General features: G+C 41.9%; 1 long non-coding RNA gene across 1 annotated transcript in view; it reads left to right on the forward strand.

The window, feature by feature from the left end:
- LOC111775716 (uncharacterized) overlaps nt 1-20613 on the forward strand; it is a 41976-nt gene extending 21363 nt beyond the window's left edge. The window contains exons 2-5 of the long non-coding RNA XR_011423416.1: nt 7838-7931; nt 10271-10445; nt 19474-19599; nt 19696-20613. This is a non-coding gene — a long non-coding RNA (uncharacterized lncRNA). The remainder of the gene's footprint in view (nt 1-7837; nt 7932-10270; nt 10446-19473; nt 19600-19695) is intronic.
- Nucleotides 20614-20996: the final 383 nt, after the last annotated feature.

The following is a 20996-nucleotide window of genomic DNA, read 5'->3' on the forward strand; positions in this document are numbered from 1 at the left end:
TTTATAAATGAGAAGCAGGCCCAGAATGATTACCCAGGGTCACTTAGCTAAGTTTGGAGCCAGACTTCTGGTCTCATTTATGGATGTTTCCCTTACAAACTACGCAGGTCCTCAGCCAAACAGGGCTGAACAGCATGGAAGGCAGGTTTGTGCCTCTAGGTACACATAGTCACCTAGAACTTCTTAAGCAGATTACTATTCTCTGCCTCTCTTCCCTCTTTCTCTTACCTGAGTGTTCTTGTTTTCAATTCCTGGAAAGATGAGTGAACCAGCTTTTGTGGATGTTGATGCTGAAGAATAGAGATCCCAACCTGGGAAGAAGAGAGTAAGGGAAAGTGAGAAGAAGAGCTAGAATGTGTGTGTGTGTGTGTGTTGGGGGAAAGGTTAGGCTGAACCTAAAGGTGTTATGGGGACTCTATTTTCCAAACAAAATATTGAGCCTTTGGCCTAATGCTTCATTTAATTAAAAGGCGGAATATATGAAATCAGGATTGTCTTCTTTGTAGATAGTTTGAAATTCTGAAAGATATCTGTGCATGAGTTGCTCACTTGCATCTCCCAGGCCAGACAGTTGTCAAATCTTAGAGCAGAAAGTGACAATAAATCAGTCTTCTGTCTCTGGCTTCTAGGTTGGTAAATGTCTCAACAGTCCAAGATATATGGCTGTCCCTTCTCTTCCTGATGTCTCCAGGGATATGATATCACATCCCTTCACGTATTCTCCGAGGGATTGCACACTCAATAAGAGCAGAGATGGAGTACACTAGTTGCCCAAGGCTAGGACATGTGCCCTCCCCTGGGACTGGGGTCTAGGGTCAGCTTCACCCAACCATATGGATTGTAGGTGGGAGAGGTGGTTCTCCAAAGGAAAACCAGGGGACTATTATTAGAAGATGGGGACATGGCTAGCAGGGAGGGCAAAAATAGCTCTGCCCAGAACAGGGACAATGATGATTTCCTAGTGGTGACATACTAGAATCTGTGTGCTGAATATGGTTGATGGCCACTCAGCATTTACTCCAGTGGTCCTTCTCGTGGAAAGCTACACTTTCCAGACTGCATGCAGCTAGAATTCTAGGTGCAAATTAGGTCCTGCCACTTAGATGCATTTCTGTGAGATTTGAAAAGTGGAAGTGAGGCGAAGGTCATGCCATATTCTTGTTGTTGTTGTTGTTGTTGTTGTTGTTTTTAAGATTTTATTTTTCCTTTTTCTCCCCAAAGCCCCCTGGTACATAGTTGTATATTTTTAGTTGTGGGTCCTTCCAGTTGTGGCATGTGGGATGCCGCCTCAGCATGGCTTGATGAGTGGTGCCATGTCTACGCCCAGGATCCAAACCGGTGAAACCCTGGGCCCCCAAAGCAGAGCGTGAGAACTTAATCACTTGGCCACAGGGCCGGCCCCATTCTTGTTGCTTTTGGCTGTTTGCTTCTGGCAAGCAAAGCTACGAGATACCAATGTCCCGTCTCCGGGTTCAAGGATGTTGAGAAGAAATTGTGGAGGAATCAAGTAGCAGAATTCCACATTCCAGTGTCCAGGTTGGGGTGGTGGCAGCAGTCTCCTGGTCCCAGATTTCTGGTACCTGGATCAGAGCTAGAAGAGTATGTCCTGAAACTCAACCTCCTTGGAGGTGACAGAGGGAATGGCTCACCTGGGAGGGTTCTGGGAGTCATTCGTGAAAGCAAACCTTGCTCCTCCTGCCCTTCCAGGAGTTCGGTCGTCGCTTGATCTTTGTGTTGAATCCATTTTGGTTTTAAACTCCGGAAGTGATTTCATTTCCTCACCTGATCCCTGACTGATACACCCGTGTGGCTTGATTCTGATATGACCTCTCCCCTCCTTGAGAATCACTGATGTAAAAGAATAATGACATGGAAAGACATTCAGGATACATTAAGAAGTAAAGGAAATTACAAAGTTGCAAATGGTCTGATTCTCTGCTCCCCCTCCTCAATGTGCAAGAGTCTATAACCCAGATGTCTGCCTTGGGAGGTTGCCAATATTTCCAGCCTTAGAGAGTCATGCTTTCCTGATTATTCAAATAGAATGACTCCAGCATCTGTTCCACATACTCTGGTGCCCACCCTCAGAAAAGCTCCTAAGATTTTTCAAAGGGCTCATTGTTCTTCTGGACACTGCAAAATTCTCAGTCTTGACTCTGTTTTCATCACCATTTTTTTGGGGGTGGGGTGAGGAAGATTGGCCCTGAGCCAACCTCTGTGCCAATTCTTCCTCTATTTTGTATGTGGGTTGCCACCACAGCATGGCTTCTGAAGAGTGGTGTAGGTCTGTGCCTGGGACCTGAACCAGCGAACTCCAGACTGCCAAAGCAGAGTGTGCCGAACTTAACCACTACGCCACTGGGCTGCTCCCTCACCACCATTTTTGTTCCCTGCTGGACTACCTCATTCCTTCATTTCACCAAAAATACTGTACCTTTAACCTCAAACTCTGTGTGCAGCAAACTTTACTGAAAATTTAACGTACAGAATCACAACACTACAGTATGGGTTACAGCTTAAAATTGAACGTTAGATATCAGTGCCCTAGATAATCATCTGCCACTCTCCCTCCTCAAGGCCTTTCTTGATGTCCATGTGGTTGCCACCTCCCCCAGGACTGCCCACTAGTCTACACTGTGCCTTTGCACAAATTAGAGAAAGATGCCTGATTCTTTTAAGTGGGGCTGATGCACCAGTCCCCCAAAAAGAACTTGTGGGCAACTGGAGAGTCTGTGTTCCATCTTAACTGGGCAGACGCTACTCCATTCTGGCCAATTGTAATGTTGCAGGAATGCAAGCCAGGGTGGCCAGGCCTTGCAGAAGGAAAAAAAAAGCCAGAAACCTGGATTTTTATTTCAAAATCCTCAATTTCATTTGTTAATAACTAACAGGCAAATCAGAGTAGTATTTATTAAGTACTTCCTATATGTCAGGTACTTTCCTAAGCACTTTATAGGTGTTAATTATTTGATCTTTATAATGACCTATAAGGTAGTTACTATCATTATCTCCACTTTACAGATGAGGAAAGTGAGGCCCAAACAATAAGTTGTCCAAAGTCATATGGATAGCAAGTGGCAGAGCAGGGTTTGAACTCAGGCATCTGGTTCTAGAGACTACCATTTTACTCATTATGCTTTACTGCTATGAACTTAATGTGGCCATACATCACAAGTTTTTGATCTTTGTTAGCCACCAGTGCAATCCAATAGAGCTTTCTGCAATGACAGAAACGCTCTATTCTGTGCTGTCCAATATGTTAGGTGCTAGCCACAGGTGTCTATAGAGTACTTGAAATGTGGCTAGTGCAATTGAGGAACTGGTTTTTTTTTTTTTTTTTGAGGAATATTAGCCGTCAGCTAACATCTGCTGCCATCCTCCTCTTTTTTGCTGAGGAAGATTGGCCCTGAGCTAATATCTGTGCCCGTCTTCCTCCACTTTATACATGAGATGCCTGGCACAACATGGCTTGATAAGTGGTGCTAGGTCCACATGTGGGATGTGAACTGGCGAAGCCCGGGCCGCTGAAGCAGAGCGCACAAACTTAACCACTATACCACCAGGCCGGCCCCCTGAATTTTTAATCATATTAAATTTAAATAGTGTCATGTGGCTAGTGCCTACTATATTAGACAATGTGGCTGTAGACTTTTCTCTCTCAAACTACCAGTTTTTTCAATTTCTTAGGTTTTTTAATTTAATTTTTTTTCAATGCCTTAATTCCTACCACTTCCTCCCAGCAGAGCATTTTATTGCTCTCTTTATTTTTTTCAAAAACATTTCTCTCCTTGTGTTTTTAAACCACGTTCTGCAGGGTTTAATATTTTGATATTCACGGACTCATGGGGCCCAACAAGCTATTTTCCTCCACAGAAGAATCACTGTTCAGATAGGAATCATGCTATTCTCCCAGGGGCAGAAATATAACTGTTGTGGCTTTTGTTTCCTAGATAGCATTTCCCCCTCTTTGATGGATGTTGATAAGTGGAAAAAGATTAGAAAGATATATACTAAAATGTTAATGGTTATGTTTAGGTATAAGAATTATGTGTCACCTTTATTTTCTTTCTTGTGCCTTTTTAATTTTTCTACAATGAACATGTTGGCCTTTCAAAGTCATAAACAAATAGTTATAAAACAATTGTCTTCAGAATTCCCAGGAGGTCGGTAAAGGAAAGCCTCGGGAAGGGAGCCTTGCAGAGGCTGGAGAGCAACCTGTCCAGGTCGGGGGAGGGGCTGCACAAGGGAAAAATGGAATGAGGGATTATCTGACAAGTTTGCACAAGAAATTGGATTGAGAGGCATTTACAGAGTCCTCGGAGGGTGTAGGAAGCCTCAAGAGAGCCAAACAAAGCTGAGCACTTGGAAAAAGGAGGAAATTCACCCCAGGGAAAACAAAAGGGCAATGTCTTTGACTCTGTCGTCATTGATATTTACATAGTCACAGTAACGAAGGCACGAAGTATTAGTTAACCAAAGTTGTGTGAAAACACATTGAGAAGGGAGGGTAAAAAGTGAAGTATGAGGGGCCAGCCCTGTGGCCGAGTGGTTGAGTTCGCGCGCTCCGCTTCAGAGGCCCAGGGTTTCGCCAGTTCCAATCCTGGGTGTGCGAACGTAGCACCACTCATCCAGCCACGCTGGGGTGGCGTCCCATATGCCACAACTAGAAGGACCCACAACTAAAAATACACAACTATGTACTGGGGAACTTTCGGGGAAAAATAAAATCTTTAAAAAAAAAAAAAAGTAAAGTACGAGTCAAATCCTCCAAGTCTATAATAGGAAGCTCATGGGTAATACAAGCAAATGAAATTTTAAGAATTACCAGTGTAAGCTTGTTATTAGAGATATGGGTGTAAATACCAGAAGAAACAGCTAAAAAGGAGTTAAAAGTGGTTGGAGCTGAGGAGCTGGACTTGGGGTGGGAGTGGGGGAGCAGAGAGTTCCTGTTTTTCCTTTAAGCCTTTTTCTTCTGTTTAACTTTTTAGCTTTTAAAAAACTCTGTATCTATTATTTTATTAGAGACAAAATTTTTAATGGAATTTTTAAAAAATTCCTTTCGATGACCAGGAAACAGGTGTGGCACTACTTTGGTTTTCTCTTCTCCCGGTGATGTCAGGTGGATCCCTGCTTCCCAGTCTCATCCTGGTTGGGCCACATTTTTGTCAGGCATGGTGACCAGGATGGGACGCCTCGCCCATGCAGGCTGAATGACTAAGAGGGCGGGAAAGGACTCCCCCACACATCCCTTTGGCTCTGACAGTCTCATCTTCCTTGAGCAGCCACATGGCAGAGAACTTTTCCAACAAGAAAATTGAGTTGTGGGGCTGATGAAGCGGCAGGACAGTCACTCTTGGGAGGAACCCTAAGGCCAGAGGATGGTGCCAGGAGTGTAGAGGGAAAGAGCCCAGGGTGTGGTTCTGTCAATTAATTACCTTGGCCCAGCATGTGCCAAGGGGGCCCAGCGGTGTGCCAGCTGCAGTTGGAGGTGGGAGAGGTACAGGAGACACACAGGACCTGGTGTTCACTTGGTCTCCCTGCCAAAGAATTCAGGGTCCAGGAAGATTCACAACGTCCACCCTAGATGGTCCAGGCCCTCCTCCCCACCCAACCTCGCTGGAGACAGACTGTCTAAGGAAGACGGGACAAGGGCATGAGCAAATCTCCTCTTCCTGCTTCTCCACTTTCTTGCCCCCTAGAAGCCCAGCCCAGGAGTCCCACTGGGAAACATGATTTTTTTCTATGTGTGTGTGGTAAAATTAAAATAACAGATTTACCATTTAACTGTTGTGGGGGTTTTTTGGGGGGTTTTTTTTGCAGAGGGAGTTTAGCCCTGAGCTAACATCTGTTGCCAATCTTCCTTTACTTTACATGTGGGTCACTGCCACAGTGTGGCTGACGAGTGGTGTAGGTCTGCACCCAGGATACGAACCCACAACCCTGAGCCACCAGAGCAGAACGTGCCAAACTTAATCACCATGCTACTGGGCTGGGCCCCATTTTCACCATTTGTAATTGTACAGTTCACTGGCATTAAGTACATTCACATTCTTGTGCAACCGTCACCACCATCCATCTCCAGAACTTTTTCCTCTTGCAAAACGGAAGCTCTGTGCCTATTTAACATAACTCCTCATTCTCCACTCCCCCTCAGCTCCTGGAAATCACCATTCTACTTTCTGTTTCTATGAATTTGACTACTCTAGGAACCTCATGTAAGTGGAATCACACAATATCTGCCCTTTCGTGTCTCACATTTCACTTAGCATAATGTTTTCAAGGTACATTCATGTTGTAGCATGTGTCAGAATTTCCTTCCTTTTTAAGACTGAAGAATATCCCATTATAAACATATACCATATTTTGTTTACCCATTCATCTTTTGGTGGACACTTGGGTTACTTCCACCTTTTGGCTATTGTGAATAATGCTGCTAAAAACACATATACAAATATCTTTTCCAGTCCTGCTTTCACTTCTTTTGAGTATTTACCCAGAAGTGGAATTGCTGAATCATATGGTTTAATTTTTTATGTTTAGTTCTGTGTTTCTTTTTCTGAGGAATGGCCATATTGTTTTCCACAGTGGGTGCATCATTTTATATTCCCACCAGCAATGCACAAGGGTCCCAATTTTTCCACATCCTTGCCAATACTTATTACTTCTGGTTTTTGTGGGTTTTTTAAAACAGTAACCATCCTGATGGGTGTGTGCACCAATGTTTTTTCCCTCTCCTCTCCTAGTCTTTCCCAGTATGGCAGTGGTTTAGTTATAATGGAAGACTGTGGGTTGAATTAGGCTGATTGGCTTGAGGTGTCAAGGCTGCACTGGGGGACACTGACCCAGCTTGGGACTGGGTAGGCAGGACTAGGGGAGATGGATTTCATCACCTTGCAGCCTAGTCTTGAAACAGACTTGAGTAATGGTTAATGGCTCCAACTTCAGAGCCAGAGCCTGGTTCAAGTCCTCACTGTGCCTCTTCCCAGCAATGTGACCTTGAGAAAGGCATTAACCTTTTCAAACGAAGCTTCCTCCTCTAAACAAACGGGATAACACTGAAATGTCCCTTCTAGGGCAGTTCTGAGGATTAAGTGACAATGTCCAGCACATAGTAGGCACTCAGTAAATGTTATCTATTTTTGTTAACTCTTGCCAGGAAAGGTTATAGCTTTAGACCCACCCAAATGGCACCAAGTCCCCTGCTATGGTCTGAATGTTTGAGTCTCCCTGAAATTCATATGTTGAATCCTAACCCCCAAGGTGATGGCATTAGGAAGTAAGACCTTTGGGAGGTGATTAGGTCATGAGGGTGAAGCTCTCATGAAGGAGATTAGCGCCCTTATAAAAGAGATTCCAGAGATATCCTTGCCCTTTCTACAATGTGAGATTACATTTTGAAGATGGCCGTCTATGAACCAGGAGGCAGACTGAGACCAGACGCCGAATCTGCTGGCGCCTGGATCTTGGACTTCCCAGCCTCTAAAACTGTGAGAAATCAATTCCTTTTGTTTAAGCCACCCAGTCTATGGTATTTTGTTATAGCAACCCTAGCTGACTAAGACTCCTTTCCATATTTGGTCCACAAATATTTATGGAATGCCTACTGTGCACCACGCACCAAGCTAGGCACAGGGGATACAGTGATAAACAAAAACAGACAAGGACCAACTCTCGTGGAGCTTATACTCCAGTGAGGGAGAAAGACTTGAGTTGAATCATCACCTTAAATGAATGGATGATTACAAAATAAGATAAGTGCTGTTGTGGCAGGGGTTCTAGTAGTCCCTCAATGTCCATTGTCCCCTTCCTTATGAGTAATAGAACTTTCCATTTCCAGATGGTTACCTGGAATAAGGACTACATTTACCAGCCTTCCTGCAACTAGACATGCCATATGGTAAACTCTGACCAATGGGATGTAAGCAGAAGTGGTATGTACTTCCAGAAAATATCTTTAAAGGGAGGAGGCTTGCCCTTTTCCCCTCTTTCTTCTTCTTGTGTGTAGGAATGTGGACATGTTGACTGGAGCTCCAGCTGTTGTCTTGGACCAGGCGGTAACCTTGGGAATGAAAGCCATGTGTACTGGAGCAACAAGATAGAAGAAGCCTGGGTCCTAGACACCACAGAGCCCAGGGCTTCTGAATGTGAGAGAGGAATGAACTTTGGTTTTGTTTAAGCCACTGTTATTCGGAATTTTTCTGTGATTTTCAGCTATAACAGGAATATATGTGGTTATATCAGCATATACAACATGAAATCTGACCCATACTGGAGAGCTTCTCTGAGGGAATGATGCTTGGATTGAGTTAACCAAGAATAGAGTAGGATGGAAAAGGTTTTCAAACAAAGGGAAAATCCCATGCAAAGGCCCTGAAGTAGAAAGGAGCTTGACATATTGAAAGGACAAGAAGGAAGGGCAGGGTGGCTGGGACAGAATAAGCAAGGAGGGAAGTAGCACAAAATGAGGTTGGAAAGATGACCACATAGGGAATCACAAGCCTGTTAAGGCTTTTGGTCTTTATCCCAAGGGTAATGGGGAGCCATTGAAGGGGTTTCAGTGAGGGATTATGGGATTAGACTTGCTATCCCTGAGGCTATTTTCATCCACCTGGAACACAGTTACCATCCCCCAACCCCAAAATATCCTTAAGGCTGGGACCACATATTGTTTACCTGTGGATAAATTTGTTTTTTGTTGTTGTTGTTGTTGTGGTAAAATATATAGCACAAAATTTGCCATTTTAACTATTTCTAGGTGTGCAATTCAGTGGCTTTAATTACACCCGCAATGTTGTGCAACCGTTGCCACTATTTCCAATTTTTTGCGTGGATGAACTTTTGTGCTTACTAATCATTTAACAACTGTGTGTAGGATTGAACTGCATCATCGCAGCACTCATTGTGTGTGAATTCCTAGAAAGTGGGCTGTGGGCTGTGAGGAGGAGTTGACCAAGTCTGAGACAGGTGGGGCCCGCCTGAGGAATGTCACACCCAGGCCGGCAACCTGCCAGCTGTCACCAGACAGGTTATTTGGTGTGTCTTACTTAAGAGGAAGAATTTATCCCCTGAACTGGAACCTGGGTAGAGACCAGAAGTACTGATGTTTCCTCTCTTCCAGGATCTTAGGAAAACATTCTGACCTAGTTGATCTACCAGAGAACGCTGGAGACTTGGAGAACTGATTTTGTCTGTGTTTCTCAACCTGGGCAAACAGTCCTCTGGACATACACAGTGGTGTGCCCAGGACACATGAAGCCCCAGGCTAGACAGGGCATCTTCCTGGAGCATTCATTTGACTTGATGAGAAACAATTTGCATGCTTTTATTTTTATACAAATGTACATATATTATGAGACAGAAAGTAACTTACAATGAAGTTTAAGGGTAAAATATGAAGCTTTGAAGAAATTGTACTTGCTGCTTGGGCCTTACTCTCAGATTTCCCCTGCTGATAGCGGCATTTTGATATAATGTAGCAATTATGACTCTCAAACCAAACAGCCCAGAGTCGGCTCTTACTCTGACATTTCTTTTTCTTTTCTTTTTTGAGAAAGATTAGCCCTGAGGTAACATCTGCTGCCAATCCTCCTCCTTTTTTTTGCTGAGGAAGACTGGCCCTGAGCTAACATCCATGCCCATCTTCCTCTACTTTATATGTGGGACACCTGCCACAGCATGGCTTGCCAAGCAGTGCCATGTCCGTACCCGGGATCTGAACTCGCGAACCCCAGGCCACCAAAGCAGAACGTGCGCACTTAACCACTGCGCCACTGAGCCGGCCCCTGACATTTCTTAGCGTGTCATCTTGGGCAAATCATGTCACCTAGCTGAGTCTCAGTTTCCTAATCTGTAAAACAAGAAACATGATTGTTCCTAACTCACAGTCAGTTATATGTTAAATGCTAATAAAATGCTAAGCACATACCAGGTATTTGCTAAGACTTATTGATATTGGTAGTAGCAGTAGTATCAGATGGAAATGTCTCAGACCTTTGGCTCTTTTTTCAAAAGTTTTAAACTTGTAGTACTAGCAGTATTATCTGCTGATTGTAAAATATTCAAACATTATGGAAGTAAATATAGGAAATCATGAAAGTTCCCTCTCACCCTAAATGCTGGTGATTAGACCAGAGGTAAACACAGATAACTATTAAGTACGTATCCTTCCTTCCAGACATTTTATAAAAATTCAGCAATCACTTATTGAGCACTGACCATACACTTTGTACCACTGTTACATTTTCAACCCTATTCTTCTCTTGTGCTTTAGGGCATTTTGGCTGTGGTGCTGATCATGGGCTTCTTCCAGAAATTTGTGACAGGTGGCATCTCTGAGAATGAATGGAAAAGACTGTGCTCCAGACCAAAGCTGTAAGCAGTAGCTACTCTGTCCACAACCTCCATCTGGGAAAAATCACTTAGACAAAGGATCTTTTATGGAGAAGGTAATCTGATGAGACTTCGAGAGACTGGGGAGCCTCAGGAAAAATGGCCTTGACATATTTCTTTTGTTCTGCTTGACTTCAGGCTTCCATCTTGATTTTGTGATTCCGTGCTTAATGTGTAAAAGGAGAATGGTTGATGGTTGAAAGCTGATTGAAATTGCTAGTTCTTTAGCTTCACTTCTCAGTGTTCCTCTCTTCCTCCCCCTCCCTTTCTACCCATTGAGAAGGCAAGGTGGAGAGGACCTCACGATTTTCTTCCGCATCACTTCCTCCAGGCAGCCTTCCGATGTCCCTCACCCAGTGTGAATCATGTGGCCTTCCACCTACTTGCATAGTATCCTTTAAACTTTGTTGTGGCTCCCATTGCACTGGATTGTGATGTTAATGTAGCTGTCTGTGTATTCTTCGCTAAATCATCTCTCCTTGAGGACAAAAAATGTGCCGGTTCCCTCATTATACTTAGGACCTAGTACACAGCACATGACACTTACCAAATAAAAATATATTGAATGGATGGTAGGAGTTGTCATTTGTGTACAAAGATGGCTATAATAATTTTTCCCATCTCTATATGCAAGTAACTTTGCAATGTGACTTTGAACCTCCCATCAAAGGGTGGGGATTATTCCTTCACTCCTTGAATCTGGGCTTGGCCAATGGGACATTAGCAAATGCGACTCAAGCAGAGGCTTGAAAGGAGCTTTCACAAAAGAGCTGACCCCCCTTTGGCTGTGGCTGTAACCCTGAGACTGAGATGAGAACTAGCCTGAGCTAGCTCAATAAAGAGGCCATATGCAGGAGGACTAAGGATGCCCAGCCAGCAGCCTGCCTATATCCAACTGGAATTGCCAGACATGTGAGTGAGGCCATCTTAGACCATCCAGCCCCAATTAAGACCCCAGATGACTACAGACAGATGAATGACTCCAGGCAAGAGGGAACAAGCCAGTAAGTGTAGGAGTGGTTTATAATGCAGCAATGGATAACTGACACGGATGCTACTTTATAAGTGACAATTCCTTCATGCAGTTTCTCTTCCTTCCTTTCCTTTGGTGGTCATCTCTTGTTTTTTTCCTGTCTAGACTTTATTCACCATGTTCTTGTAGAGCAAATAGATATTTTCAATAGGAAAAATTCTTAGAAGTGAAAATTCTAGGGGCTGGCCCCGTGGCTGAGTGGTTACGTTTGCCCGCTCCGCTGCAAGCGGCCCAGTGTTTCGTTGGTTCGAATCCTGGGCGTGGACATGGTACTGCTCAACAAACCACGCTGAGGCAGCGTCCCACATGCCACAACTAGAAGGACCCACAACGAAGAATATACAACTATGTACCAGGGGGCTTTGGGGAGAAAAAGGGAAAAAATAAAATAAAAAAAAAAAAGAAATGAAAATTCTGAATCAAAGAGTGATAGACATTATGATTTTCTTTTTAGCCTAAAATTTTGATAGTCTTCTTGGTGGTAATATTTTCACAGATGTATATATATCTCAAAACTTATAAAATTTTATACTTTAAATATATACATCTGGGGCCAGCCCAGTGGCACAGTGGTTGAATTTGCACGTTTTGCTTCTTGACAGCCTAGAGTTCACCAGTTTGGATCCGAGGTGCGGACACAGCTCCACTTGGCAAGCGATGCTGTGGTAGGGGTCCCACATATAAAGTAGAGGAAGATGGGCATAGATGTTGGCTCAGGGCCAGTCTTCCTCAGCAAAAAGAGGAGGATTGGCAGTAGTTAGCTCAGGGCTGATCTTCCTCAAAAAGAAAAAGAAAAAAGAAATATGTACATCTTATCATATATCAATTATACCTCAGTAAAACTGTTTAAAATTTGATACAGAAACTGACTATAAGCATGGATTTTACTAATTTGGGGCAGTGGTGTGCTGGTTTGTCCAGCTTGCAAGAGCTGGTGGTTAAATTTTGAGCAAGCCAGTTGTTAAATGCAGTTATCATTAAAAAGTAATGTATACACACAATTAAATTATTTATATTTTTATTGATGAATTATATTATTTAAAAAGTAGTGAGCATGCAAAATATTAAGCATAATACACAGTCTGGTTGAATCTGTGGATGTGAAACCCATGTATATGGAGGGCTGACTAAGGGATTTGAGCATCCACAGACTCTGGTATTTGCAGGGGGTCCTGGAACCAATCCCTCTCAGATTCTGAGGGATGACTGTATAAATAAAACTAATAATACATCATGATCAAATAGGAATGTAAAGATGATCTGACATCAGAAAACCTAGCAAGGTAATTCATTAATGAACTAAAGAAGGTAAAACATGGGATTTTCTAAATAAATGTGGAAAATAATTTGATAAACTTCAATACCCATTTATCACAAGAATTCTCAGAAAACAGAACAGACATAACTTTGATAATCCATCAGAATCCATTATGTACAAACATAATACTTAACAGAGAAACTTTAGATAACATTCCCTTTAAGATCAGGAATAAGACAAGGAAAGCTACTAATGCCATTGTCATTCAACATTTATGTCATGGGCAACAAAAGAGGGCAAACTTAAAAATTAGAAGTGTAAGATATAAGAGGCCAGCCCCGCGGACGAGTGGTTAAGTTTGCACACTCTGCTTGGGCGGTCCAGGGTTCACCAGCTCAGATTCTGGGCATGGACCTAGCACCACTCATCAAGCCATGCTGAGGTGGCATCCCACACAGAGGAACTAGAAGGACCTACAACTAGAATATACAACTATGTACTGGGGGGCTTTGAGGGGAAGAAGGAAAAAAAAAAGAAGATTGGCAAGAGATGTTATCTCAGGGACAATCTTAAAAAAGAAAAGAAAAAGGAGTATAAGTATTAGAAGGTGTGGTAGACAGAATAGCCCCCAAAGATGTCCATGTCCTGATCCCCAGCATTTATGAATATATTACCACTCCTGGCAAAAGAGATTTTGCAGATGTGATTGAGGATTTTAAGATAGGAAATTATCCTGGATTATGTGGGTGGGTCAATGTAATTACAAGGATACTTATAAGTGAAAGAGGGAAAAAGGAGGGTCAGAGATGCGATGTGAGAAACATTCGACTCGCCATTGCTGATTTTGAAGACGGAAGGGGGCCACCAGCCAAGGAACGTGAAGAGTCTCTAGAAGGGGGAAAAGGCGAGAAAATGGATTCTCCCCTAAGGCCTCCAGAAAAGAACGTAGGCCTGCCAGCACTTCGATTTTAGCCTGGTGAGATTCATTTTGGGTTTCTGACCAATTGTAATAAGATAATAAATTTGCGTTGCTTTAAGCCACTAAATTTGTGGCAATTTGTTACAGCAGCACTAGGAATTTAATACAGAAGAGAAGAAACAAAACTATCGTTATTTATAGATGGTATTGTCATCTCTATATAAATCCCAAGAGAATCAACAAATTCTTAGAGATAAATAGACTTTAGCAATAAGGCCAGAGAGAAGATCAACATATGAAACTCAGTAATAATAAACAGATGAATAGATATGCAAAATGTGGTATATACATACAATGGAATATTATTTAGCCTTAAAAAGGAGTAAAATTCTGACACATGCTACAACATGGATGAAACTTGAAAACATTATGCAAAGTCAAATAAGCCACACACAAAAAGACAAACTTTGTATGATTTCACTTATATAAAGTACCTAGAATAGGCAAATTCATGGAGACAGAAAGTAGAATGGTGGCTACCAGAAGCTGGGGCTGGGGGCAGAAAGAGGAATAGGGAGTTGCTTGGGATGATGAAAAAAGTTCTAGAAATGGATAGTGGTGATGATTGTACAGCACTGTGGATGTATTTAATGCCACTGAACTGTACACTTAAAATGGTTAAAATGGTAAATTTTATGTTATGTATGTTTTACCACAATTTAAAAAATAGGAAAAAACTTCAATAATCAATGTCTGGTTAATCACGCCAATTGAATCTAAATGTTTGTTTGGTCCCTCCTGTTACTCTATTAAAAATCACAGTAAAGGACTAAATATCTGGTATGCCCACAGGTCCAAGAACAGTAGCAGAGAAAACATAAATGATGTCAACTCCATTTTGGCAGATGGAAACAAGATGGATTAGTGGGAACTGATTTAGGTTTCAGCTATCTCTTTTCTTCTAAGTCCTCCTGTCCTACTAAGGCCATAAGAAGGAAGAAGCAGCATATTCACTTTGAAGAATAGTTGTAGAAAGCCTCAGGAGTGGGAAACATTAAATACCTCTCAAGGTGGGAGTGGAAGTTAGTGCTAAATAGAGGAACATTAGCTGATAGTTTGTGTAAGAAGTAGCTCTCCGGGCTGGCCTGGTGGTGCAGCGGTTAAGTTGACACGTTCCGCTTCCGCGGCCCGGGGTTTGCCGGTTGGGATCCCGGGTGTGGACATGGCACTGCTTGGCACACCATGCTGTGTTAGGCGTCCCACATATAAAGTGGAGGAAGATGGGCACGGATGTTAGCTCAGGGCCAGTCTTCCTCAGAAAAAAGAGGAGGATTGGTAGCAGATGTTAACTCAGGTCATGTCAGCAGATGTTCGACTGATATGTGTGGGTCAGTCAACCAAATGGCTGGGTCCCTCACCCACGTGAGGCTACCGGATGACAAGCCTTACCCATGCAGAGGTTCTAATTGCCTTTTCTCTACCTCATTCTTAGAAATAAATGGATAGCAAAGGATCACACATTTGATGAGCTCAGGTGAACTAGAGACAATGCAGAGAAGAGAACTAAAAACAAAACAAAACAAAACAAAACAACTATGATCAATATTCCCAGATTGCTCAGAGAGGCATCACACTTAGGAAATAAGAACAGGATATTTTTCAAAAGGAACATTCAGCAGGAAGTTCCTCTTTGAAATAAAAAATATGTAAACAGAAAAAGTTGGAAGATAAAGCTAAGGAAATCTCCTAAGACGTAGAATGAGAAAGAGAGAGGAGAGTAGAGAAAGGGTTGTTTGTTTAGAGGACCCAACAACTAAATAATAGTAGTTTCAGGAAATAAGAGAAAAATAGTTAGGAGGAAAGTATTAAAGCATAAGATAATTTCCCAGAATTAAAGGACGAGTTTTCAAATGGGAAGGACCTACCAACTGCCCAGCATGATTATTGAGGAAAGACCCACACCAAACCAATCTTCATGAAATTTCAGAACACTGAAGACAGAAATCTTAAGAGAAATAAGACAGGTCACACGTAAAAAGTCAGGAATCACAATGACACTGGATTTCTCATGAATATTGGTAGCTAGAAGACAATGGGGAAATGCCTTCAAAATTCTGAGGAAAAATTGATTTTCAGCCTAAAAGTCTAGTCAAACCATAATTCCACTGTGAAGAGATAATAAACACATATTTGAACATATGTGGTCTCAAAAAATATATCTCCTGGGCAAGTTAATTTCTCAGTAAGCTCCAGGAGATTATTTTCACCACAATAAGGATAACATGGGTCCATGAAATAGGGGCTCCAACAGAAATTAGAGACCAAGGGTGACCACGCGAGGAAGTCCAGAATAACAGTTCTTCAGCAGGTCTTTGGAGTCCCTGATCTATGTTGGAAAGGAGGAAGGAAAGCTTCAGAGGCTTTCAGATAGCTGTTTTTTATTATATTGAGAGCAGTTTTAGCGTTATTCTGTAGACATTGAGCATGTGATAGTACATAGAAAACCAAGAAACAAACAAAGCAAGGTCATTTTTAATGCCAGGGAAAACAGAAACTTGAAAAAAAGGACATACCATCATAGCATACTATATGGCTTAGCTGTGAATATCACATGGTTACAACAAGTTAAGCACTGAGTATCAATTTTTTAAAATTGTAGTAAAACTATACTGGGAGAATGAAGAAGGAAGAGCATGTGAGTGTGAATCTGTATGTCTGTGTCTGCTATAAAATGGAGCAAAATCCTATCTCTATAGTAAGGAGTCAATAGATAATATCTAAAATAGGAACATTTAAAAATGGGGATGTCTGGAGCCAGCCCTGTGGCCCAGTGGTTAAGTTTGCGCACTCCGCTGCAGGCGGCCCAGTGTTTCATTAGTTCGAATCCTGGGCGCGGACATGGCACCGCTCATCAAGCCATGCTGAGGTGGCATCCCACATGCCACAACTAGAAGGACCCACAGCGAAGAATATACAACTATGTACAGGGGGCTTAGGGGAGAAAAAGGAAAAAAAAAAAAAAAGAGAAATGGTGATGTCTTGTTTAGAGATATGGAGGCAAATACCAGAAAAAAGAGCTAAGAGGGGGCAGGTGGTGGCTTCTGAGGAGTAGGGCCTGAGGTCGGGGAGGGATAGAACAAGAGAGTATTGAACTTTATTATAAACCTTATAGGTCTATTTTATTTTAAAATTTATGTACTTATATTACTTTAAAAATCAGATCTCTCAAAATTTATCTATGAATCAAAGGCAATTCCAACAAAAACGCCATCAGTATATTTTGAGAAATTGGACAAACTTATTCTTAGTAGAATAACTAAATTAATTTTGGAAACAAGGAGAAAGAGGGGACTAGCTCAATCAGATTTTATGATATAATATGAAGCCATAGTCATAAAAACAGAACGATGATGCTATAGGAATAGATACATAAACCACAGGAACAGAAAAGAGAGCTCAGAAACAGACCCACACATCTATGGGAATTTGATAAAAGATGATGATGACACCACAGTTAATATGGGAAGGATGAATTATTCAGTAGATGACGTCAGAAGAACTGTCTCACTATTTGGAGAAAAATAAAGAATGATTCCTGTTACCTACTGGACACTAATGTGCACTCCAGAGGAATTAAATATCTGTATGCGAAAGCTAAGAGAATGCAAAAAAGACAGAAACCCACTACAAAAATGGGCAAAAGCTATCAATAGGTAATTCACAGAAGGAGAAACACAAATGACTCTTAAGAATGAGGAGATGTTCAAACTCACTGATACTCAATGAAATTCAAATTAAAACAATGAAATGCCATTTTATACCTACAAGGGGCAAAAATTAGAGAGTTAGAAAATAGCAATTGATGGTGAGAATTAGAGAAATAAAAATCCTTTTGTGTCGTGCAAACTGGTACAGATGTTCTGGAAAGAAATCTGGCAGAACTGAGGACATCAAGGATGTAAACACCCAACAACCAGCAATCTCAGATTGGAGTATGTACTCCAGAGAATTCTCAGATCCATAAGGGGTCATGTACAAGGATTACACTGCAGCTTTGCTGTGGACATGAGGAGTTGGGAGCATCCGAGGTGTCCATCACTAGTGAAATATTTGGGTGCATCCTGTGTAATTCTTCTCAGCAGTAGGACCTGTGAGCCAGCTGTATACGCAGCAGCATGAGTAGGTTATAAAAACAGAAGGTTGAATAAAGAAATGAAAGAAACAGAAAAGGATCCTTAGATCAATACTATTTATGTAAATTTAAAACATACGCACAAAACAGAAGTATGTATTTTACAAGAATACATACATATCCAAGGGTACATTTCAAAAGTATAACAGTGTGTGTTTATGTGGGAGAGGAAAGAGAACGGAGACCTAGAACAAGGGAGGCAGGGGGCCGGCCTGTGGCTGAGTGGTTAAGTTTGTGTGTTCCGCTTCGGCAGCCCACGATTTTGCCAGTTTGGATCCTGGGCATGGACTTAGTACCGCTCATCAAGCCATGCTGAGATGGCGTCCCACATAGCACAACCAGAGGCACTCACAGCTAGAATATACAACTATGTACTGGGGGGCTTTGAAGAGAAGAAGAAGAAGAAAAGAATAAGAGAGGGGTTAAAATAAGTGAAGGGCCTTACACAGACCACGTGCACTATGAACTGAGGAATCTGATGGACTCAACTCTGAGCATGCAAGTCACTCCCAGCCCCTAATTTTTTTTTCAGCAAAAATCTCAATGGAATTCTTAAGGATTTTGTGACATAATTCTAAAGTTTTTCTGGAAGAATAAAAAATGAAGAAAAGATCAGAAAACTTCAAAAAAGAAGAGCGTCTAGGGATGACTTGGCCTACCAGATAATAGAATGCATAAGTGAGGCCGCAGTCACTGGAACTGTATGTTACTGGCACAGGAATAGACAGAGGAATCAATAGAACAAAAAAGACAGGGCAGAAATAGACCCGAGAACGTAGCAAGAGCTATTAGATGGTAGGAGTGGCATTTCAATCAGTGAGGGAAATGCTGGATTTTACAACAAATGATATTGGGGAAAATTGACAAATGGTTTTGGGAGAAGTTTGAAAATATATACAGCAATAATTAAGACCTCTGGAAGTAGACGAACTCGGAGTTCGAATGTCAGTTTTGCTCCTGATTAGCTGTGTAATTGCAAGCAAGATACTTAACCTCCCTAAGCCTCATTTCTCCCCTATTTAAAAAGAAGGTAATAAAAGAGACTACTTCATATGATTGTGAGGATTAAAAGAGATAATGGGTGTTAAAAAGTAAAAACATGGTGCCTATTACACAAAATATGCCTCATAAATGTTGGCTGGTATTATTTCTACCCTATACCACATGCAAAGTAATGTACAAAATGAAACCATAAACGTTCCAGAAAGAAAATAAATGCATATTATTATAATCTTGGGGAGCAGAAGGACTTTCTAAATATGATCCTAAGGGTAGAAAACATGAAGGAAAACATAAAAGTTCTGACTACAAAAAGGAAAAAACAAAAAACTTCCTTATGCCAAATCCCACCACATACAAAGCTAAACTACAAATAGCAAACTGGGGAAAATATTTACAATATATGTAATAGACAAACAGTTAATAGTCTCTTACTAATCAACAAGGAAAAGATGGATACAGCAATAAAAAATGCACCGAGAACATTAACAAATAAACAAACAAGCAAAAAAGAGATTACAAATACATAAACAGGAAAATGTTCAACCTCCCTAATAAAGAATGCGAGTTAAAATGGAATCCCATTTTTCACATATCAAATTAGCACAATAGATTTTTATGATAATATTCACTTTTACTAAGCACATTTTTGAATGCTTGTCTCATTTACCTCCTATTTTCAGATAATCTACTTCCATTGGCAGCCCTTGATGAGCAAGCCACCAGGTGGAACCAGTAAAACGTGAAGGACTGAAGCCGATTGGTCAAGAGATGGACGCCTTATTCGAAGGGAGTCAATCCACCAACAGGTCCGCTATTTGTGGGTTTTGTGGCCAAGTTGGGAAAGATGAGCTTGACCTAACATATTCTCCTCTCAAGAAATAACACACCTTGTCCAATCCAAGGTAGCCAATTGAATGGAAACGCTGTGAAGTATCACGGCTGGGGCAGGATGTTTGCCGGCATGTGCAAGACTGAGTCAAGAAGAAATAAGACCCGGAGGAAGACAGTTGCAAGGGAGCTAGAAGAAAGCTGAGCAGTTGCACCTTCAGCAGCAGAAAAACCATCAGAGAGACAGAGAGGGTCGCTGGTCCCAAGATGACCGGCTCCTGTCCTCTCTGAGGCTCCTGGTTCGTTTTTGCTTTCCTCAGATTTTTTGATCTTTATGTTAAACCTTCGTTTTACTTGTGCTATTTCCAGCATGTTTCTTTTTCCTGCAATCAAAAGAACTCTGACTAGAACACAGCGTTGGTGACACAGAGGCAAAATGGTTGCTTTCATACGTGTGGAGGCCAGTGTCAGACACCTTAAAAAAGCAGATTCAGCAATTCTACATCTTGTTCTTGATGCTCAGGATAAAATCGCAGAACTGGATGGGACATATCACTTCATTGAGTGTTCACCACGTGTACTGATGCTTTACACATCAAATCATTTTATCCTCACAACAAACGGAGATTAGAAAATTCCTATGCTTGTTCTATAGATGAAGAAATTGACGCACCAAGAAGCATGGCAGAGACAGGGTTGCTCATCCAACATTCTACCTGCTCCCCCACACTTCCCAGCCCCTTACCCTTGGGCAAGGCCAGAGGCGCTGGCAGAGTAAAGCCTGTGTGTGATTCTCCAGCTCTTCTCTTCCCCTGCATGGTGCCCAGAAAGGCAGTGCCCACACAGGGCGGTGGACAGGGTAGCACAGCCTCTATCAACCTGGTACCTCGAGTGTCTCCCAGAGCAGAGCCTCCGCTTCCTCCACCAGCCCACTTTGCATATTGGATATGCACTGTAAATAAGAAATAAATCTTTGTTTGTTGTGCTACCAAGATTTCAGTGTTTGTTTTGTTGTTTTGTTTTAACTGTAGCACAACCTGGCTACTCTAACATATCCAAGAGGGTCTGGGTAACTTACCCAAGGGGACACAGCTAGTACATGGCAGAGCCAGGATTCGAACCCAGGTCCACCTGTGTTCTTTTTAAAAAATTGTGGTAAAATATACTTAACATAAAATTTACCATTTATAAGTGTATAATTTAGTGGCGTTAAGAACCTCCACAGTGTTGTGTAACCATCCCCACTTTCTATTTCCAAAACTTTTTCATTATTCCGAACAGAAACTCTGTATCCATTAAACAATAACTCCCCATTCCTCTCTCCTTCGACCCCTGGTGATCACCATTCTACTTTCTGTCTCTGTAAATTTGCCTA

This window comes from Equus caballus, chromosome 11, assembly GCF_041296265.1.
Source record: "Equus caballus isolate H_3958 breed thoroughbred chromosome 11, TB-T2T, whole genome shotgun sequence".
Classification (NCBI taxonomy): Eukaryota; Metazoa; Chordata; class Mammalia; order Perissodactyla; family Equidae; genus Equus; species Equus caballus.